This window comes from Chiloscyllium punctatum, chromosome 5, assembly GCF_047496795.1.
Source record: "Chiloscyllium punctatum isolate Juve2018m chromosome 5, sChiPun1.3, whole genome shotgun sequence".
In the NCBI taxonomy this organism is placed as follows: domain Eukaryota; kingdom Metazoa; phylum Chordata; class Chondrichthyes; order Orectolobiformes; family Hemiscylliidae; genus Chiloscyllium; species Chiloscyllium punctatum.
In genome coordinates this window covers 94,183,209-94,207,567 of record NC_092743.1, presented here as the reverse complement: position 1 = coordinate 94,207,567, position 24,359 = coordinate 94,183,209, and the positions used below count along the sequence as shown (strand labels likewise).

The window sequence follows — 24,359 nt, the reverse complement described above, 5'->3', positions numbered from 1 at the left end:
CCTTACACTTCAGGATTGACCTGAAAAATTAACTCTGTGCTTCTCTTTCTACAGATGTTGCCTGACCTGCTGAGTATTTCTAGCACTTTCTGTTGTTATTTCAGATTACCAGTATTCTCAGTTCTTGCTTTTGTATTGAAAATGTTATCTTTGTTCTGTAGACTTTATTATATGCAACACCCTAACAGTTGGGCAGATGGCAGTTTGTATAATTGTGATGATAAATCTGAGAATTCATTTCTTTCAAAATGGCTTTTCTAACAGATTTTTGTTGAATAAGGAAGAAAATATATTAGTTGTCTGGGTTTTGTCTGGGCTGGAGCTGTTGTCGATCTTATGTGGTTCTATCATCAAGTTAGGTTGTTTGTTCAGTCAGCTCTGATATACAATAGCGCCTCGACTTACGAACTTAATCCGTTCCGGGACCTGGTTCACAAACCGAAAAGTTCGTGAACTGAATCAATTTTTCCCATTGTTTGGATAGTGTAAGAATGCTTGGACGTAGCAACGAACTCTGTTCACAGCGCACGCGCCAAAGACGAACTGAATGAGATCACGGTGGGGCCCCGAGAGCTTTTATGTTCAACAAGCGCGTAGCAAAGCAGAACACTGAAACCACGTGGTCGCACACGGGCTTTTTGCATTCGTGCCTTGAATTTCATACATACGTTGAAGCAAAATTTTATGTACAATCCTGTTCGTAAACCGATTTGTTCGTGAATGGGGTCGTTCGTATGTCGAGGCGCTACTGTAGTTGATGCATGCAGGGTTGCTACTCAAAGGTTAAACACTATTATTATCTTGAAGTGCCAGGGACCTGGGTTTGATTCCACTTTCTGGCGACTGAGTGGTGTTCGCACATTCTTCCTGTGTTTGTGTGGGTTTTGTCCGAGTGCTTGGGTTGCCTCCAGCAGTGCAAAGATGTGCAGTTCAGGTGAATTGGCTGTGATAAATTTTCTCAATGTTCAGGATGTGCAGGCTATGAGGATTAGCCGTGGGAAATGCAGAGTTACAAGGAGTTGGTCTGGGTGAGATGTTCTTTGGAGGGTCAGTTTGGACTTTATGGGTCGTATGGTCTGATTCCACACTGGAGGAATTCTGTGATTCTATGATTAACATTTTGAGTTTTGGCAGAATTGCTGAGTTTCTTCAACACTGTCTGTCTCCAGGGCACCATGGGCTGTGATGGAGGTGTGATCTCCAAGTGACATGAGCTGATGAAAGGGCCCAAGAAGTGCCCACTCTGGTCTACATGTGACTTCCGACTCAGTGGGTGCAGCATAGGATCTGCATGGCAAAGGCTCAACAAAGATGGACTTTCTTTCAGCTATATTGTTTTATTCTTTTATTCTTAAGCTTTTCAAAATGGTGCTGGATTGTGGTGACAGTTAAAGCTTCTCACTGTATTTTACTGTGTTTTTCATTGTCGCGTACAAGTGACAATACATCATTATTCATTCAGTTTGGTTTTAATGTCAGAGTGAGCATATGTTTAAAGTATATATAAGGATGCTAGTCTTGATTAATTTCTTCTGTGGTCCTTCTCTTGTGTTTATATCTTTGTTATTTTTGATTCACAGTTCTGTTGGCAGATGATATTTAAATTTATAGGGAAATAGGGCAAGCTCTTCCTCGTTATTCAGTTTGGAGTTTTAAACCATGTATGTGTTGCTGCAAAGATCCAGGTCTGTTTAGTGTGATAGCTGGCACTTGAACCAATAAAAAAAGTCTTTGCCACGTTGGCTTGACAAGATCACTGGTATTTAAAGCATATTTTTAAATTAACATGTGTAAGTTTACAAGTACAGGAACATGTTTTGATTTGAATTTTGGTTTGATTTATTACATGTCCCGAGATACAGTGAAAAGTATCATTTTGCATGCTATCCAAACAAAGCATGCCTTACATCAGTAATAGAGCAGAACACAGAATATAGTGTTATAGCTACAGAGAAGGTACAGAGAAAGATCAGTTCAAATGTCCTACATTATTTGTATAGCGCCTTTAACATATGGCCAAACATGCTTGATTGAAATGTTAGCAAACAAAATTCGATACAGATAACACAAATCTGGTTAAGGGATAGGCTGAGTGTTTAGGGATGTTAGGTGAACTGGTTTTTTTTTAATCAAACCCACAATTAATAAATGGTCTTTTCAGTTGGGTTACAGAAAGCTTGAGGGAAAGCTGTATTTATTTGCTTCAGTTGTACAAGGGTTAATAATTTCCCCTGTGATAATGCTATCATAGATGTTTTGTGCATGGATCATAACCTGTTTCACAGAAAATGCAGGTTTGCTCACAGACATGGAGTACAAGTAAAAATATATGGGAACTAATTTTGAATCAAAATCGGGGAAGTAGAATGTTTAATACTATGCATTATTTGATTGATAACTAACATATTAAATCTGTTGACTTTTTTCCTGACTTCAAAGAAGCATGAGCTTCAAAGTGAAAGTACCCTTTTGGTATCTGTTCATTTTCATGTGTAACAAAGACAAACCAAGCTGCACAAGCACCTCAAACTTGTTAGTGTCAGTTTATTAATTATATAATCAGTGACTTTTGTTGTGGTTTCCAGAATGGCTGGGTAAACAATATATATTATAAAGAGAGAGTTAGCATTTTCTGGAACATCTTTCACAATCTCTGGCTGTCTGTAAAACATTTTACAGACACCGAAATACTTTCCAAGTGCAGTCACAATTGAATTGTCGAGTAACATGACAGCCAATTTATACAAACCAAATCTTGACAAGTAACACAATAATGACTATACACAGTGTTTCTGAGAGGGCACATGGGTCTTGATATTACATTCATCCAATGAATATGCATCTGACTTGGATTTTTTTTTATTATGACTGTGTCACATGTACTGAAGTACAGTGAAAAGTGTTGTCTTGCGTGCTTTACAGGCAGATCGTACTATTGAACTGCATCAGAGTTATAGAGCAGAGTGCAGGATATATACAATATTACAGCTGCCAGGAAGGTGCAGAGAAAGATCAATATTAACATTAAAGGGGTCCATTCAAAAGTCTGATACAGAAGGGAAGAAGCTGTTCTTGAATCAGTTTGTATTTATATTCACCTTTTATATCTTCTGCTGAACAGAAGAGGGTGGAAGAAAGTTTAACCAGGGTAGGGGCTTGTTTGATTATGTTGGTTGCAACAGGAAGTATAGATGAAGTCAATGGATGGGACGCTGGTTTGCATGATGATCTGGGCTGTGTTCACAATTCTCTATAATTTCTTTCGGTCTTGGAAAAAGCAGTTGCCATATCACGTTGTGATGCATCCAGAGAGGATGCTTTCAGTGGTGCATCTATATAAATTTGTAAGTCTTTCTGGACATGCTGAATTTCCTTAGCCTCCTGAGGAAGTAGAGGCGTTACTGTGCTTTCTTGACCATAATGTCAACATGAGTGGATCAGGACCAATTGTTGGTGATCATCACTCCCAGGAACTTGATGCTTTTGACTCTCCACCTCAGCTCCATTGATACAGACAGGGGCGTGCCCTCTACTCCGCTTCCTGACGTCAGTGACCAGCTCCTTCATTTTGCTGACGTTGACAGAGGGATTGTTGTCTTTGCACCATGCCATTAAGCACTCTATCTCCTTCCTGTACTTGTCTTGTCATTGTTTGAGATCTGACCTACAGCAGTGGTGTCATCAGCAAACTTGCAAATGAAGTACAATAATTAGATCTGTGTTGGTGTGATTAAAATATATGTTGCTAAGTTATTTGTGTTGACTCATCGACTGTGAATATCAGTGACGAGGCAAGCATTTATTGTCCATCCCAAATTGCCCAGAGAATAGTTAAAAGTCAACCATATTGCTGCACGTTTGAAATCACATGCAACCAAACCAGGTAAGGACATAGTTTCCTTTTCTAAAAGAAGGTAGTGAACCAGACGGGTTTTTCATGATTATCATTTGACCCTCAGTTCCAGATTTTTAAAGTTGGTTAAATGTATTTCACCTGGTGCAATCACTTGTGCGTTCAGCAAATCTTTTTAGTCCAGAATTGTAAAATATATATTTCTGTCTCGCTTAACATTTTCTTGTTGTGGTTCTGTTCGCCGAGCTGGGAATTTGTGTTGCAGACATTTTGTCCCCTGTCTAGGTGACATCCTCAGCGCTTGGGAGCCTCCTGTGAAACGCTTCTGTGACGTTTCCTCCGGCATTGAAAGTGATTTGTATCTGCCACTTCCGGTTGTCAGTTCCAGCTGTTCGCTGCAGTGATGGGTATATTGGGTACAGGTCGATGTGCTTATTGATTGAATCTGTGGATGAGTGTCATGCCTCTAGGAATTCCCTGGCTGTTCTCTGTTTGGCTTGTCCTATAATAGTAGTGTTGTCCCAGTCGAACTCATGTTGCTGGTCATGTGAGTGTGTGGCTACTAAGGATAGCTGGTTATGTCGTTTCGTGGCTAGTTGGTGTTCATGGATGCGGATCGTTAGCTGTCTTCCTGTTTGTCCTATGTAGTGTTTTGTGCTGTCCTTGCATGGGATTTGTACACTACATTGGTTTTGCTCATGTTGGGTATCGGGTCCTTCGTTCTGGTGAGTTGTTGTCTGAGAGTGGCTGTTGGTTTGTGTGCTGTTATGAGTCCTAGTGGTTGCAGTAGTCTGGCTGTCAGTTCAGAAATGATTTTGATGTATGGTAGTGTGGCTAGTTCTTTGGGTTGTGGAATGTCCTCATTCTGTTGTCCTTCCCTTAGGCATCTGTTGATGAAATTGCGGGGGTATCTGTTTTTGGCGAATACATGGTATAGGTGTTCTTCTTCCTCTTTTTGCAGTTCTGGTGTACTGCAGTGTGTTGTGGCCCTTTTGAACAGTGTCTTGAAGCAACTTCTTTTGTGTGTGTTGGGGTGGTGGCTTTCGTAGTTTAGGACTTGGTCTGTGTGTGTGGCTTTCCTGTATTCCTTTGTGGTGAATTCTCCATTTGGTGTTCTCTGTACCATCGCGTCTAGGAATGGGAGTTGGTTGTCCTTTTCTTCCTCTCTAGTGAATCGGATTCCTGTGAGTGTGGCGTTGATGATCCGGTGTGTGTTCTCTATTTCTGTGTTTTTAACGATTACAAAGGTATCATCTACATATCTGACCGAGAGTTTGGGTTGAATTTGCGGTAAGACTGTTTGTTCTAACCTTTGCATTACCACTTCTGCTATGAGTCCAGAGATGGGTGAGCCCATGGGTGTGCCATTGATTTGTTCATATATTTGGTTGTTGAATGTGAAGTGTGTTGTGAGGCACAGGTCCAGTAGTTTCAGTATGCCGTCTTTGTTGATAGGTTCCCCGTCTTGTTGTCTGTTCTGTATGTCCAGCAGGTTGGCTATTGTTTCTCTGGACCAAACCTGTGCTGTACCGGGCAGGAAGATCTCTGAGAGTCTTGCACTCCTCAGGGATACGATCGCCTATGTGCAGGACAGGGGGGTGGATACCTGCCTCATCAGCCTGGACCAGGAGAAAGCCTTTGACAGGATATCGCATACATATATGAGGGATGTCCTCTCCAAAATGGGCTTTGGGGAGGGAATCGGAAATTGGATCAGACTGCTCTACACTGACATTGTCAGTGCAGTCTCAATCAATGGGTGGGAATCAGATAGCTTCCCTGTAAGATCTGGAGTCAGGCAGGGATGCCCCCTCTCACCCGCCTTGTTTGTGTGTTGCATAGAGCCATTTGCCGAATCCATCAGGAAGGATGCGAGCCTGAGAGGGGTGACTATTCCTGGCAGTGGGGGCCTGCAGGTTAAGGCCTCCCTGTACATGGATGACGTCGCTGTTTTCTGCTCGGATCCGCTGTCCGTGCACAGACTCGTGTGCATCTGTGACCAGTTCGAACTGGCCTCGGGGGCCAAGGTAAACCGAGGCAAGAGCGAGGCCATGCTCTTCGGGAACTGGGCCGACCAATCCTCTATCCCCTTCACCGTCAGGACTGACCACCTGAAGGTGCTGGGTATTTGGTTCGGGGGGGCTGGGGCGTGCGCCAAGAGCTGGGAGGAGCGGATCAGGAAGATGAGACAGAAACTAGGCAGATGGGGGCAACGGTCGCTCTCCATTGCGGGAAAAAACCTGGTCATCAGGTGTGAGGTACTCTCAGTATTGCTATATGTGGCACAGGTCTGGCCTATCCCCAGGACCTGTGCCGCCGCAGTCACCCGGGCCATCTTCCAATTCATTTGGAGATCAAAGATGGACCGGGTCCGAAGAGACTCTATGTACAAAGACCGGTGCAATGGGGGAAAAACCACGCCCAATGCCACCCTCACCCTGATGGCCACCTTTGTGTGTGGCTGCATCAAGCTGTGCGTGGATCCCCGGGATGCAAACACCAAGTGTCACTACGTACTGAGGTTCTACCTGTCCCTGGTGTTGCAAAGGATGGGCCTGGCCTCGCTGCCGCGGAACGCTCTGAGTAGTTGGACCGTTCCGTATCACCTGTCCTTCGTGGAGAAATTTATGAGGAAAAACACCTTTGACCACAAGTCCATCAGGAAGTGGTCAGCACGTAGCGTCCTTGAGACCCTTCGGGAAAAGGAGAGGGCGGATCCTGTCGAGCGGTTCCCTGAGCAGACTGTCAAAGCCATTTGGCAGAATGTCTCATCGCCAGAACTTTCCAACAAGCACCAAGACGTGGCTTGGCTGGTGGTGAGAAGGGCTCTGCCTGTGAGATCCTTTATGCACGCCCGGACTCTCTGCCACACCGCACGCTGCCCTCGAAGTGGCTGCGGGGGGGACGAGACTGTCACACACCTCCTTCTGGAATGTGCCTATGCAGAGGAAGTCTGGAGAGGAATGCAGTGGTGCTTGTCGAGGTTCGTCCCGAGCAGCGCCGTGACGCGGGACTCCATGCTCTACGGCCTGTTCCCCGGGACTCACACCGAGACGAACATTAACTGCGCCTGGAGGATCATCAACTCGGTGAAGGACGCTCTCTGGGCGGTCCGAAACCTGTTGATCTTCCAGCTGAAGGAGTTGACCCCGACCGAGTGTTGCAGACTGGCACATTCCAAGGTCCAAGACTACGTGTTGAGGGACGCGCTGAAGCTTGGGGCAGCTGCCGCCAAGGCGCGGTGGGGAAAGACCACCGTGTAAGATCGGCCTGCCTAAAGAAGAACAGGGGGCCCATGCGGACGTTTTTTTGGGCTCTGCTGATGCCTCAGCCAAATATATGTACAAGATTGAAAAATGCACAGGATTGTAAATGACATTGATAAATTCGAATCTGTGTTTGTAAATGTGGACATATGTATGGCATGATCAAATGTACAGACCATCAAATCTTTTTATGAATAAAGTATATTTTTGAAATAAAAAAAATTGTTTCTCTGGCTGGGGTTTTGCCGATGAAAGGACTGCACAAAACACTCCATAGGACAAGCACGAAGACAGCTAACTATCCGCATCCATGAACACCAACTAGCCACAAAACAAGATGACCAGTTATCCTTAGTAGCCACACACTCAGATGACAAGCAACATGAGTTCGACTGGGACAACACTAGTATTATAGGACAACCAAACAGAAAACAGCCAGGGAATTCCTAGAGGCATGGCACTCATCCACAGATTCAATCAATAAGCACATCGACCTGGACCCAATATACCGGCCACTGCAGCGGACAGCTGGAACTGACAATCAGAAGCGGCAGATACAAATCACTATAAATGCCGGAGGAAAATTCACAGAAGCGTTTCACAGGAGGCTCCCAAGCACTGAGGATGTCACCTAGGCAGGGGACGAAGCGTCTGCAACACAAATTCCCAGCTCGGCGAACAGAACCACAACAACGAGCACCCGAGCTACAAATCTTCTCCCAAACTTTGAACACCTATGGGCGAGAGACGCTAAGACAAGCCAGAAAATGGGAATCTTGTGCTAACCGCCTAAGCGCCACATACGAACAACTCCGGTTCCTGCACGAATACCGAAAGAATCGAATCTTTCCACTATGTGTCAGATACAGACCACCAGTCAACAACCCACAAGCCAGGGACACAGCCAGACAGAACGGATTCAGGATGATCCAGGTAATGATTACAGACGCACAAAACAGACTACACAAATACAGACAAGAAATTGCTTGCTAAAAATCGTTAATTTCAAAAACCACCAATCAGGAATGGACCCGGACTGTAGAACAGGCCGTCACCATTGGATAGAACAGGACCACACACCGCAAAAGAACAGCACTAAAAGAAAAAATGGCTAAACTAACACACAACAGAGAGGACACCACAACACATTCCTGGGTTAGAAACCGCTCCCACAGACAGCTCACAGACACGGAAAGAACAATACTGGCCAAGGGACTCAACTACAACCACAGGGATGCCAAGACAGCAGACTTCCTAGCAGCACTAGAATGCACACTCAGAAACAATGAACTGACAGAGACACAACAAAGCATTGTACCCCTGATAACAAGGAAAAGACAAACACGCAACCTCAACACCAGGAGAGGGAAGCACTAAAATCACTAAGAAACAATAAGAACATAATCATACTACCAGCAGACGAAGGCAGAATGACGGTCATCCTGGACAAAGCAGAGTACATCCAAAAAGCGCAACAACTACTTGCAGATACCAACACCTACCAAAAGAGGGAGTTTGACCCCACTCCACAGCTCACCAACAGGATAAACAACACACTGAGGAATCTACAAAAAAACGGACAGATAACCAGGTTTGACCTACAGAGAATGAAACCTGAAAACAACAACACCCCCAGATTCTATGGACTACCTAAAGTGCACAAACCAGACATCCCACTCAGACCCATAGTATCACTACCAGGAACACCATCACACAAACTGGCTAAAGAACTACAGCAGAAACTGAAACACCTGATCAGCGGATCCAGACACACTATCCAGTCATCACAGGAATTCTTGGACATCATCAGAATTATAAACATAGACAAGGAAGAAACTATGGTTTCATTTGATGTAATGGCACTGTTCACCTCTATTGACAAAAGCCTAGCCAGAGTAACAATAGCCAACCTGCTGGACATACAGAACAGACAACAAGACGGGGAACCTATCAACAAAGACGGCATACTGAAACTACTGGACCTGTGCCTCATAAAACACTTCACGTGCAACAACCAAATATATGAACAAATCAATGGCACACCCATGGGCTCACCCATCTCTGGACTCCTAGCACAAGCGGTAATGCAAAGGTTAGAACAAACAGTCTTACCGTAAATTCAACCCAAACTCTCGGACAGATATGTAGATGATAACTTTGTAATCGTTAAAAGCACAGAAATAGAGAACACACACCGGATCATCAACGCCACACTCACAGGAATCCGATTCACTAGAGAGGAAGAAAAGGACAACCAACTCCCATTCCTAGACGTGATGGTACAGAGAAGACCGAACGGAGAATTCACCACAAAGGAATACAGGAAAGCCACACACACAGACCAAGTCCTAAACTACGAAAGCCACCACCCCAACACACACAAAAGAAGTTGCTTCAAAACACTATTCAAAAGGGCCACAACACACTGCAGTGCACCAGAACTGCAAAAAGAGGAAGAAGAACACACCTATACAATGTATTTGCCAAAAACGGATACCCCCGCAATTTCATCAACTGATGCCTAAGGGAAGGACAACAGAATGAGGACATTCCACAACCCAAAGGACTAGCCACACTACCATACATCAAAAACATTTCTGAACTGACAGCCAGATTACTGCAACCACTAGGACTCATAACAGCACACCAACCAACAGCCACTCTCAGACAACAACTCACCAGAACGAAGGACCCGATACCCAACATGAGCAAAACCAATGTAGTGTACAAATCCCATGCAAGGACAGCACAAAACACTACATAGGACAAACAGGAAGACCGCTAACGATCCGCATCCATGAACACCAACTAGCTACGAAACGACATGACCAGCTATCCTTAGTAGCCACACACTCACATGACAAGCAACATGAATTCGACTGGGACAACACTACTATTATAGGACAAGCCAAACAGAGAACAGCCAGGGAATTCCTAGAGGCATGGCACTCATCTACAGATTCAATCAATAAGCACATCGACCTGTACCCAATATACCAGCCACTGCAGCAGACAGCTGGAACTGACAACCGGAAGCGACAGATACAAATCACTATAAATGCCGGAGGAAACATCACAGAAGCGCTTCACAGGAGGCTCCCAAGCACTGAGGATGTCACCTAGGCAGGGGACGAAACTTCTGCAACACAAATTCCCAGCTCGGCGAACAGAACCACAACAACAAGCACCTGAGCTACAAATCTTCTCCCAAACTTTGAGCATTTACTTTTCAGCCCGCACAACAAGAAAAGATCAGCTGGAGTCATTGATTCTCTTGTTTCTCAGACCTTGCTATCTGAGGCTCAAACCCACACCCTGAATACTCCAAAAGGCAAAAGTCATAGTTGATAATGTTTCAAGTTGGCTTCGTTCCATCTATTCTGTGTACCATGTCCTGGGTGTTTTGCAATGTTTGTTTTGTTGTAATTTTTGTACATCTTTAATAGGCAACAAAGATAATCTGCATATATTTCTCCAATTAATTTAATTGTCGTAGATTTCAAAAGCAGAATCAGGCTGCTCTGGATTAAACTCAGAATAAGCCATCAATTGAAACTTGCCTGATTCCTTGCCAATTATAACGGAATTATCATTGGCTCTTTGAGAGGATATTATTATTCACATTAGAATTAGGAAACAGTGGCTCATTGTTGGAATTATTCAGTTTCAGATTATCCTTGGAGCTTTGATTCAACAAATATTGATTTTGATTTTGTTGTTAGAGGGAACCACACTAAATCAGACAGCTCCCCTACGTGTTCTTTGACAGTCTCTAAGAGATTTGAAATATTATGGAGTAGGGGCAGTGTAATATTAAAGCAAAATAATGGAACTCTGAAATAAAGAAAAAATAGAAAATATTCAGGCCAGGACGAAACTAGGGAGAGAGAAACAGAAAAGTACTTTGATTTCTGTTTAGAACTGAACAACACTTCTGATGTAAAGGATTTTAAACTAGTCTGAAGGCAGGTAAAGGAAGCAGGGAAGGAAAGAACCAAATGTGTGAATGTAAAGGGGTGCACGTGTGTGAGAGGTTGCGCTAGTGTGTGTGTGTGTGCGTGCGTGTGTGTGTGTGAACATATGAGAGAGGGGGTCTGTAGGTGTGTGTGTGTGTGCGCGCACACAGTGGGGTCACCGGTAGTGTGACATGAACCCAAGGTCTTGGTTGAGGCCGTCCCCATGGCTACCGAACTTGGCTATCGGCCTCTGCTCGGCCACTTTAGAACATAGAAATTACACTGCAGTACAGGCCCTTCAGTCCTCGATGTTGCGTCAACCTGTGGAACCAATCTGAAGTCCATCTAACCTACACTATTCTATTCTCATCCATATGCATATCAAATGACCATTTAAATGCCCTTAAAGTTGGCGAGTCTGCTACTGTTGTAGGCAGTACGTTCCAGCCCTGACTACTCTGTGAGTAAAGAAACTACTTCTGACATCTGACCTGTATCTATCACTCCTCAATTTAAAGCTATGTTCCCTCGTGCCAGCCATCTAGCCCTCTGATTATCTCTTATGTTTCAATTAAGTCACCTCTCAAACTTCTTTTCCCAAACGAAAGCGGCCTCAAGTCCCTCAGCCTTTCCTTGTAAGATATTCCCTCCGTACCAGGCAACATTCTTGTAAACCTCCTCTGAACCCTTTCCAAACTACTACATCCTTCCTATAATGCAGTGACCAGAACATAGAACATCGAAAAGTACAGCACAAAACAGGCCCTTAGGCCCACGATGTTGTGCCGAGGTTTAATTCTAATGTAAAATATAATAACTGAACCTACGGACCTCTCAGTGTCCATGTGCACGTCCAGTAGTCACTTAAATGTCCCCTATGACTCTGCCTCCTCCACCACAGCTGGCAATGCATTCCATGCATTCAGAACTGTACACAATACTCCAAATGTGGCCACACCAGAGTTTTGGACAGTTGCAGCATGATCTCATGGTTCCGAAACTCATACACTCTACCAATAAAAGATAACACACCATATGCCTTCTTAGCAACCCTATCAACCTGAGAGGCAAAATTCAAGAATCTATGTACCTGGACACTGACATCTCTCTGCCCATTTACACTACCAAGAATATTACCATTAGCCAGTACTTTGCGTTCCTGTTATTCCTTCCAAAGTGAATCACCTCACATTTGTCTGCATTAGGCTCCATTTGCCACCTCTCAGCCCAGCTCTGCAGCTGATCTACGTCACTCTGGAATCTACTACATCCTTTGTCACTATCCACAACTGTACCGACTTTACTGTCATCTGTAAATTTACTAGCCCATACTTCTATGCGCTCATCCAGGTCATTTATAATAATAACAAACATTAGTGGACCCAAAACAGGTCCCAGCAACCACCACCCTCCGTCTTCTTTCAACTAGCCAATTTCTGATCCAAACCGCTGAGTCACCCTCAATCCCATGCCTCCGTATTTTGTGCAATAGCCTACCATGGGGAACCTTATCAAATGCCTGACTGAAATCCATGTACACTACGTCAACCGCTTTACCCTCATCCACTTTGCATTGTTGCCTGTCCTGAAGGTCCGAGGTCGAATGTCTCAGACCGCTGAAGTGTTCTCTGACAGGAGGGAACATTCCTGTCTGTTGTGCAGTGTTACTATGTGCTTTGTATTGAAAGAGGTGTTTCTTTAGTTATGCTTGGAGTGTATATTTCAATTAAATGAATCGGCAACAAACTTTTTTGAGTTTAAAACTAAAGGTTATTTATTTTACACACTTAACTCTGAAATGATGCAATATCATATACTCGATTTCACATATATTCATGTGCACAAAATTGGGTACAGATAATAGTGCAATTCACAGATCATAGTTAACTCTGTCTCTGATTTATGATTGTTGGTCTCCCATGTGCTTCATAGATCTTTATTCCTTTCATACTGATTGTGTACAGTTCCCTTTAGCTGCTCTTGGATGTCCTCCAGTGCTTCATAGAATCCCTATAGTGTGGTAGCAGGCTGGGGTTTGTTGAATAGATTTTGATGCTTTCAGAGTAATCCGAAGGTCTTGTCAAGCAAAAAGCTCACAGGATGTTGTTCTTCTAGTGGTATGTAAGAGATTGTTTCTCACGAGAACTTTGACACAGGTTAAATATTTGAGTTGCTTGATGTTTTGCAGCTAGTTTCCACGTATGCTTCACTGTCTGTCTGGTAATTCATGGCTTTGTTGAATCTGCCTAAAAGCAATTCTTAGCTGACCTCATATACTGAAATAAAACATGGCTATCTCAATGTGTAGCTTTTCGTAAGTTCAGGTATTTTCCAAATAAGGTTAGAAATAGCTGAGGGCATTCAGCATCTCTGGCAGCATCTTTGGAGAGAAAACAGAGTTAAAGTTTCTCTCTCTCTTTCTTTCTCTTTCTCTCTCTCTCTGTACTGGACGACATTTTTAAATGATTTGGTCGTGTATGTTTGCAATATCTTAAGTTTCCATTAATACTTCAGACACCTGACTCTGAGTGACCACATCAGTGATAAGGACTCTCTACACAGAATCAGTTTTAAGTATATCTTAGCAGGAGCAAAAATGGTAAAGATTAAAATAACCTGCATCATTATTTTGTGCTCAGTCCTCAGAATTCCATTGTCAACATCGTTTTTAAAAACTTATGCAATTGGATATTCCACTGAAATAACTCCACAAAGGCTGGTATCCCATTACTAAGTCACCCTTTTATTTTAACGTGGAGAGTCCTTGCCACTGATCTGGTTGCCTCAGAGTTAGGTCCCCGAGTGAACAGGATGTCTAACGTTCCAGTTTTTATCTGTCAGCCCGGGGTCCCTGATTAGACCAAATTAACAACCCCAATCAGGGAACTCATTTTATGAAGTCCACCTGGCTGATGTCATTACAACCACTACATCTCTCTTCCTCAGAGTCCGAGGACAGAGGCTGTTTTTTTTTCTTCTGTAGCTCCTCCTGGAGCATTTTAGGACTGGATCAAATTCCTCCACCTTTCCCTTTGAAATGGGCAGAATTGCTCACAACTCAGAAGAAATTCAGTCTCTTCTTCAGGCAGCAGAGGCATCAAGGTGGCACCATCTGCCATGCCTGTCTCAGATTCTGAGTCTCTTCAATACTTGGTGGAGAGGCAGAACCCACAGATTCCGGAAGAGTTGGAAAGGCTGTTGAGGAGCTGGGCATGTTTTTGCTTGTGCACCATTTGTGAGTTGCAGGTATCAGATAGCCCACATGCTTGTTCAGGGCTGTCTCATCTACCCAAACTTTATACATCACTGGACCAACATGTTCGGCTTCACAATCGGTCCAACTGGTGCTGCACATTTCGCACGCTGGTCTTGTTAATGATTCCTTTGCTTTCCAGCCTTCTGATTTCTGCCTCTACTTTTGCCTGTAAGGCAAATGGCACTGGGCGGGCCTCACAGATACATGGAGTTGCTTCCTGGTCAACATGCAAGGTGGCCACGGCTTCTTTGATAGTCTCAAGATCTTCCTGAAAAGCATTTGGATATTTCATTAGACTTCACTAAGGGAGACATTTTCTAATTGAAAAATGTGTAGGTATTTCGCCCCATGAAGCTTGGGCCTAAGCCTTTTATTACAATCAGCGGTAACTGAACCAAAGTTGTACCCTTAATCTGTAAATGTTCCCTGTTATATGTTCTCAGATTGGCCGAGGCCTTGTACAAATGTAAGGCTTGTATTTCTGAGCAAAGTTTGTTAAAGACTGGTTCTGCAATCACTGAAATAGCTGTGCTGGTATCGACCACCATTAGAACCCAGGTGACAGTTTAACCTAACGTTGGTTCTGATTTGGATGTTACTAAGCAATTTTACTGTTCCAAACCAATTGTAGGTGTACTTTCCACATTGTGCACTCTCCTGCATACTGGCTTACAAGTTCTCTTCCTCAATTTAGGTCTAGTGGGACTCTTTTGCTATCTCAAGTCCGCATACTGGCAGTAATTACAATGGCTTGCTGGCCTGAATCCTGAAGAAAATTTTAACCGTTTGCCTGAGGCTTAGCTTTGTTTGGGGTTTTGCTGTGGGCTGACCTAGTGTCTCTCTGTTCAGGATATGTCCTGAGTGATGCTGTGCAATTGCCTTCACTTGAATGTTGTTCCCAAGCTCAGTCAGACTGGCAAGAGTTTCCACTTCCATTGGGATGCTCTGTAATCCATATGCTTCACTTGCTGTGTTTTCTAATGATAAATCCATTTATTGACCTTGTTTGAAGTCCTCTTGGGCTTCAGCTAGTAGGTGCTTTTGCATGTTTGCATCATTAATCCCACATACTAAACAGTTTGTTAGCATCTCATTAGGGGTTAAAAATCCCGACACTGATTTCCCTGGTTCTCAAACTGCCGAATAAAACCGATAGTATCTCAGAATGAAAGGCTTTGGCTCATAATATTCCAGAACTAAATCTGTCAACTATTGAAAGATTTATTGTCGAGTACCTCAGGGCAAGTTAGGCTCCTAATAACCAAAAAAGCTGTGGGTCTACAAGCTGTCAGAAGAATTACTCTGCTTTTCATCTGCCGTTATGTCATTTGACCAGAAAAATAACATTCTTTCCTCATACTGGGCCCAGTCTTTAACTGGCAAGATCAAATGAACCCAAGCTTCCCAAATAAAAACATGATGCCAGAAATGCTTCCCCAAGCTCAAAGATGACTGTTGCAGGTGAATTCCTTCAGGAGTATGCTTGTCTCTCGTCACCACTGATATTATTCCCAGAGGTCGATATCCCATCACTAAGTTACCCTTCATTTACACGTAGAGAGGCCTTGACACTGAACTAGCTCCCTCAGAGCTAGTTCTCAGAGTGAGCAGGATGTCTGACACTTCTGTTCCTATCTGTCAGCCATGACTCCCTAATTGGGACGTTAATCTGGTCCAATAAGAAAACTCATTTTCTGAGAGAAGATCTGTATTTCACTTGTTGGCTATATTGTGATACATTAGCTCTTAACATGTTGATATAGAGGTCAGTTTTCTTCAGTCCTTTGCAGAAAGCATAATGTACTCTTTTAGGTTTCTTGTGTGCAAAGTACATCCTGGGGATATATTTAGTATATTACCAGTTTCCTCAGCTCAGTTTCCTTGTCCTTGGTTCATAAGTTTCACCTCATCAGTCATTATTTAAAATCATAGTCTTTAGCTTTCCTGAGACACCACAAGTCGGTAGGACATATTTGTATTAGCTGCCAGAGAGTGCTGGTGATTTCATTCAGAGAACTAGTAGATATGTTACTTATACTGAATAGGATGGAGAGTTGAAATGTCTTCTGTAAAGGTATACTGAGAGAACAAATATTTTGGTGACCCAGACCAGTGTATCTGCTTAAGTTTAATTCAGTTTACACGCAGTTTAGATTAGATTAGATTAGATTACTTACAGTGTGGAAACAGGCCCTTCGGCCCAACAAGTCCACACCGCCCCGCCGAAGCGTAACCCACCCATACCCCTACATCTACCCCTTACCTAACACTACGGGCAATTTAGCATGGCCAATTCACCTGACCTGCACATCTTTGGACTGTGGGAGGAAACCGGAGCACCTGGAGGAAACCCCACGCAGACACGGGGAGAATGTGCAAACTCCACACAGTCAGTCGCCTGAGGCGGGAATTGAACCCGGGTCTCTGGCGCTGTGAGGCAGCAGTGCTAACCACTGTGCCACCGTGCCGCCCAGTTGCTCTGATTAAATTCTTCAAATCCTGATATTTCCTAATATTCACCAGCTCAACAAAGAACATGTAGTAAAATAAACGGCAAATGTACATGAAGATGAGACTAAGGTTGGAATTTAAATTGTTTTTTTAATTTATGGAACTAGATACTCTTCTTTTAATTAAAATGACAAACAAATCTGGCAGTGCTCTTGGAGGGCTGCTAATGTAGTGTTGGTTTTGCAGTGCTTTTCAAGTGATTCTTGGCCACTTGGCTTTGACTTTCAAGTAGTGTCCGCTTTTACAATGCCAGAGATTTCCTACATTAAGCTAAGATTAAGTAATTGGAAAATGTACAATGGTTGATGCTCTGCTGTGAGGCCAGCAACTACCTGACTGATAACTATTATAAATTTCCGTTGACCTTTTTTTGATTACAGTTTTCCACCAGAGGCTGTCTAAACTGTTATCGTCAAAAGTAAGGAAACAAAACAGCTCTGGGTAAAACAAAAAAAACTTTGGGGCCAATGTTCACATTTTTGCAGTGGCGGAGAATGGCTCATTCTACACTCTTTTCTTTCCAAACATTTCGAACCCTCAATTTGATATGCTAAGTCCCTGGACAAGGTTTCCCAATTTGATACAGTCCCATGACGAAATGTGAATTGGCTGCTGTTGATCATCTTTGTTGACCACAGCAAGATTAAGTTTAAAAAGGGTCCCTTTCCTTGCAGGCACCCCTCTCCCCATCCCAAATGAAATTCCTTTTTAAACTGAGCCAATTTTCTTGAATTAACAAATTACTAAGCATGTGAAGAGACAGTAACAATATACATACAGAAAGATTATAAATAAGAGGTGAGTAAAAAAAAATAGAAGTTTTAAAATAAAAAGTATTTGAACCAATCTATGAATTGTTTGTGAAGAGCAGAAAATTGAATATTGTAGCCATAGAGTCATACAACATGGAAACAGACCCTAAGGTCGAACTAGTCCATGTCGACCATAATTCCAAACTAAACTAGTTCCAACCACCTGCACTTGGCCCATATCCCTTCAAACATTTCTTAAGTGTAATAAATATAAGAGATCTAGAAGTAAGCTTACAGTCTCAGGAGTAGCTGCAAATCCACACTACTCTCCGTCCACTACTTTTTATCCATTTCCAGTGGATGTCGCCAGTAGCGTTGATTTTTGTCGTTAAAGAGTTGATTTTGAGATTCTTGGCTTTATTAGTTCATTGAAACTGTTCTGTACTGATTTCTTGCAGCAGTGGCTTACTTGCAGTACAACCCTAGGTTGTTCAAATGGCTGTTCTCAGATGCGTGTCCCTTGCAGCACATTAATCCACGCACTAGGACATCAAGCCACTACATGTACAAACAAGCGTTGCAATTGGTTTTTAGCTTCTTTTTTTTATTTGTGTGTATTCTGAGAAGGCCAAAACACACATTTTGCAAAAGATGATTTTTAGCTGAGAGAATGGTGATAATTAGCACTCTTATTATTACTACTTGTTACATTCTCCTCTGTTTGAAGTTTTCTCTGGCATTCTATAGGTGTAACACGCAATGGGCCCCACACAGGACTTTGCCATATATATGATATCATTCACACACATGTGCATATATGTTATATATTTAATCACATATATGTAGATTATCATACCTACATATGATTATCTACATAATCATATATAGGTATGATTACATCGACAATCATATTTTGGCTGTAGCAGACTCCTTTTTAAAAAAAACTCATTTTGGAGTTAAAAGTTAACAATGTCATAGTACTTCAAAGTTCTGATCCATTGTTATGATGTAATAAAAATGCTAAAGTTGTTCCATGTTGATTATTTTTAGATCTGCACCAGCAGAAAATAATTCTTTGGAATTATAATTGATTCCAAGCTTTGTTGTTATAGTGCTACTGCTGTAGCAAATTAATTGAAATGGTTTTCATAGTCAATTGAAAAGGCATCCAGTAGGCCTAGCCACTTTTGGGGTGATATTTTCCATTCAGCATGTTTTGTTGAAATTAAAACTGCTGGATGGTCACAAAAAAAAATGTCACCACCTCTTGCTCTCTTATCCTTGAAGACTCTCTTTAAAAATACCTCATTGTGTTGACAGAATGAAATGAGATTAGGTGTGGCGAGGTTAGTTTGAAAGAAAATTATTGGCAGAGATATGTTGAAATGAGTAGCCTTATTCTATACTGTAAAATTTTATGTAGTTCTTTCACCAAAGTTTTTAGTCTCTTCTCCCTTGACTCGATGTCAATTTTGTCTTGATTTTGCTACATAAATGTCACTTTGATTCTTTACTTTTCTGCATGAAAAGCCACAAAATAGAATTTGAAGGCTTTTAAAGCAAAATGTTGGTATAGCTGACCAGTTGTACTGATGCGTCTGTTCTGTACAGACTCTGATAGCACCACTCTGTGTAAAAGATCAATTCAGAGTCCAGGTTTTTGAGGAGACTTAGGCCATGAAATAAAAAAAAATTCATTAAGTATCTTCATAACATCAAAAACAACTCTTTTGCTATTTTGAGCCATACTGGTCTGAAATACTTAGGTTTAAATTTTCACATTTGTTCTGTTTAAGCAAATTCTACTTGCTATTTGAAACTTTACTTACTGAAAGGAAAAAAAGTGGTGATGAGAGAATTTTGGAAAGTGTTCTAGCTATTCCATCCAAGGTCAAAACCCAAATTCTGAAGCTGATTTTATTACAAATGACCCACTTACTTTAGAGGAATTTGGTGCTGTGGGTTCCTGGACAGAGGTGTCCTGTTATGAACCTACCCAGGAATCCAGCAGTGATGATGATCCTTGGAGAAACCATGCCTGCTTTTTCAGCAGTCAGTGCATGTGATATGTTCTACGGTTTTAGCACAGCCAGTCACTTTGACAGGTCCTGTGAAATGCTAAGTGTGGATGGCAAGTGTGAGACTATGGTGGCAGTTGTTTGGTGATAGTGAGGGAAATGTAATGTACTGATTGGGTGGTGTGACAGGTAAATGAATGAGTGTTTAGGATAGCTGGGGATTGGTGGATTCTGGGTGCCATAGCGGAAGGTGTGTGTTGGGTTTGACAGGTGGAAGACTATTGGATTTGGTTGCAGATGTTGGGGACAACAGCTGAGAGGGGTATTGGGAAGGTTTCAGTGGTGAATTGTTGGTCAGTTTACTAGTTACCCAGAAATTAAAGTAGGTTTTTGATTCTCTCATAAGTTCTACTTATGATAGTAACTATGAAGCTTCAGTGATTTGGAACCCTCAGAGTTCTCTGACTTTAATATATTCGTGGACTAGCTGGAACTGTGGTGGACTGACTATGGAGCATCCATGATGCTGAGGACATTATGCATAGCACATTTAGTGAGCTGGTCACACCACAAGCAAGGGCTACATAAGCAGAAAAGCACTGGGTGACCACCAGAGAAACTACCAAGTTTGAGCAGGCAGTTCAGGAGCTCCCTGTGGCCAGTCCCCTTGGGGGGGAGTGGCCTGTCAAGGGAAAGCTGCAACAGTCAAATTTCTGGCACCGCAGTTGGCTCTGCTGCACAGCACGGGTGGAAACAGACTGGGTGAGTTCTAGCAATAGAGATCTTATAAGAGGAACTGACAGGCATTCTGTGGCAGCAAACTAAACTCCCTGTATGTTGCCTCCCTAGTGCCAGGGTCAGGGATGTCTCAGAGCAGCTGCAGGGCATTCTGAACGGGGAGGGTGAACCGCCAGCAGTCATGGTACATGACAATATATAAAAGCAAAGGTCCCGCAGCAGAAATTTAGGGAGGTAGATCGTGTTTTAAAGACGAAGACTACTAAGGTTGTTATCTCTGGACTACTTCCAGTGCCACGTGTTACAGAACATAGCAAAATAGGAGGATAGGTCAGATGAATGCATAGCTGAAGAAGTGGTATGGGACAGAAGGCTTGAGATTTTTGGATCACTGGGGCAGGTGAGACTGGCACAAGCTGGACTGGTTACATGTGAACCTGAATAGGTCCAGTATCTTTGCTGGGAAATTGGCTCATGCTGTTGGGGAGGCTTTAAACTATCTGGCAGGAGGAGGGGGCAAAGAGTAGATGTAAAATCAAGAGCAAGCTCCAATCAGATATAGAAGGAATGCTGGATAATCCAAGAAGGAAAAGACAAGGGCAAGTTAAGGCACATGGATGGTTGAGAATGCTAACTTGCATCTATATTAATGTAAGGAGCTTGACTGATAAGGCTGGTGAGCTAAGAGTATTGATCAGCAGATGGGAATATGATGTTGTTGCAATCACTGAGATGTGATTGAAGGAAGGACAAGATAACTCAGCATTCCAGGGTACAGAAGTTTCAGGCACAGTATTAGAGGAGGAAGTAAGAGGTGATGACATTGCACTATTGATAAAGGAAACCATCAGTCCAGTAATGAAGGAGGATTTCCGAGAAGGGTTTTCAACTGAAGCCATCTGGCTAGAGTTTGAAAAATGGGGCTAGTACATTGCTGGGATAATACTACAGGCCTCCAACAGTTAGACAGAGATGTAGGTATAGTTGTGGGGGACTTTATCTTTGCTAACATTAACTAGGATCACCTTACTGTGAAAGGATTAGACAGTGTGGACTTTTTAAACTGCATTCTGGAAAGTCTTTTGTGTCATTGTTGTACTGGAGATAGGGCAGTGCTAGATCTAACCCTTGGGAATGAAGCCGGTCAAATAGTTCAAGTTTCAGTGCACTTGCATTTTGGGATAGCAATCATAACTCCTAAGTTTCAAAATCATTATTGAAAGCGATGAGGATAGTGCGGATGTCGTGTCTAAATTGGGCGGGAAGGCTGATTTCAATATCATGAGACAGGATCTGGCAGATATAGACTGGGAGCAGCTGTTTGCAAGTCAGACAACATCTGGAAAGTGAGAGTCTTTTAAAAGGAGCATAGGAAGGGCCAGTGTATTCCTCTTGAGGGCAAGGACTGAAGGTCCACACAACCCTGATGTTGAAATATATCAAGAGTTTGATAAAGAAAAAGAAGAAAGCATATGTCAGGTACAGTAAATTAAAAGCACAAGGTTCCTAAAAAAGTACATGAGATGGAGCATTATCTGTATTTAACACCATGCTGTCCCTGTCCCAGTCCCAGTGTTGAGGGAACCTTACCTTCAGGTTAAAACAGTAGGGGAGCTCTGTATCTAATCCCATTTTGTACCTGACCTGGGAATGTTTGAGGGGGACAGTGTCAAGGGGTTTTACTTTCAGCAAGTGTAGAGTGTGCTTTACTTGCATTTAAAAGAGTAGAGGGTGTAGGAGGTTGCTTAAAAAGGAAATTAGGAAGGAAAAAGGAACCATGCAAATGGGATCAAGGAAAATGCCGTTTTATAAGTATATTAAGAGTAAGAAGATTACCATGGAAAGAGTGGGACATATTAGAGACTAAAGGAGCAATCTGTGTTTGTAGTTAGTGAGCATGGGTGAGTCTAAAATGAATGTTCTCATCTGTATTCACAGAGGGGAGAGACATGTCGCTGGAGATTTCACTTGGAATGCTGAGATTCTAGAACATATTAAGATTAATAAGGAAGTATAAAATATTTTAAGGGCATAAACATGCATCATTACCCAGGGCCTATTGAGATGTATCCCAGGCTACTATGAAAGGCAGGAGAGGAAATTACCAGGCCCTGTCTGATATATTTAATACTTGGCTGGCCACAGGTGAGGTGCCAGATGACAGGAGGATAGCTAATGTTCCTTTGTTCAAGAAGGGCAGCCAGGACCAGTTACTTTGACGTCAATGGTTGGGAAATTATTGGAAAAAAAATGTGAAGGAGTGGATTAATCAATACTTGGAAAGACAAAGTTTTAGCAGGAATAGTCAGCACAGATTTGTTAGTGAGATCCTGTCTGACTAATTGAGTTTTTTGAAAAGTGAACAAATCTATTGATGAGGGTAGTGTTGTTAATGTTTACAGGGACTTCAGTAAGGCCTTTGACAAGGTCCCAGGTGGGTGGCTGGTCTAAAGGTAGGAGCCCATGTCATCCAAGGCAAGTTGTCAAACTGGATCCAAATTGGCTTACCAATTGGAGGCAAATGGGGACGGTGAAGGTTGTTTTTTGTAATTCGAAGCCTGCGACCGGTAGTGTGCCCCAGGTGCTGGGACCCTTGCCATTTGTTATGTACGTGAATGACTTTCATGTTAATTCTAGAGGGTATAACTAGTAAATTTGCAGATGATATCAAAATTGTTGGTGCTGTTGATAGCAAGGAAGCTGGTCTCAGGCTACAGTCATATATTGATCAGCTGCGAATTTGGGCAGGGTAATGGCAGATGGAATTTATTCCAAATAAGTGTGAGGTGATGCATTTTGGGAAGTCTGATGATATGCACAATGTATGGTTGGTCCTTATTGTGTACTGAGGAACAAAGGCACTTTTGGTGTACAAGTCCATAGATCTGTGAAGGTGTCAGCACAGGATAGACCGGGTAGTGAAAACGGCATGCAGGATGTTTGCCTTCATTAGACAGGACATTGAATATAGGAACAATGAAGTCTTGTTACAAATTGGTCAAAGTTAATTAGGCCACAGATGGAATACTGTATGCAGTTCTGTTGTCATACCGTTGGAACTCATGATTGCACAGGAGAGGGTTCATAGGATGTTGCTAGGGATGAAGTTTTAGTTATGAGGAGAGACTGGTTAGGCTGGATCTGTTTTCCTTGGAACAGGGAAGGCTGAATGGGGATCTGATTGGGGAATACAAAATTATAAAAGGCATAATCAGAATAAATGCTGACACTGAAAGACTATAAAGTGCCAATTGAAAGATGAGTTTTTCAAGTTTGTTCAGTTTCACTGGAAAAGTGTAGGAGGCAGAGGACAGTGGTCAGTGAGGGATTGGAATGGAGAATTAAAATGGTAAAATGCCAAAGCTCAAAGTCACATTTACAGACTGAACAGAGATATTCTATAAACAATTCACCTAAGGTGCATAATTTCTACTTTCTTCTCCCCCCAAAAAAGTGGAGGAGACTCTATCATGGGCAAGTTGAAAGCCCATATATTGTTAGTGGCAGAAACTTGCACCTTGCGGAGCGCGTTCCACCTAAAGCAATATAACTGCTTTAAAAATATCGAAAGAGCAAACTTGAGAAGCAGCACCCTGTCTTTCAATTGGCACTTTATAATCTTTCAATGCTGCACTTTAATGTTAAGACTATGAGATCATAATCACCATTCCTGTTTCACCAAGACCAGTGGGTTTTTGCCATTGTTATTTATGCCTTCTCTGAAACCATGTTTTCATTTCTTTTTTGTCCTATACCCACTCACTTTTTACCTTGCACCATCATTCCATATGTCGTTTAATTGCTCCTATGTTACCATTAGGCATTTTGTACATTTGTTCTCTCAAAGATGCTCAGTGGTCTGTTGTATATTTCTATTATTTTCTGTTTTTATTTTGCCAAGTTCTTTTCCTTAAAGTAACTTTGTAACTACTTACCTTGCATATGTGGTAATTGACCTGTTTCTAGTAGATTTAGCCAGTAATCATTCTGATCTCTGCACAGACACTGA

General features: G+C 42.5%; 1 protein-coding gene across 4 annotated transcripts in view; it reads left to right on the top strand.

Moving 5' to 3' along the window:
* nsmce2 (NSE2 (MMS21) homolog, SMC5-SMC6 complex SUMO ligase) overlaps positions 1-24,359 on the top strand; it is a 179,656-nt gene that overhangs the window by 15,146 nt on the left and 140,151 nt on the right. The window lies entirely within an intron of this gene.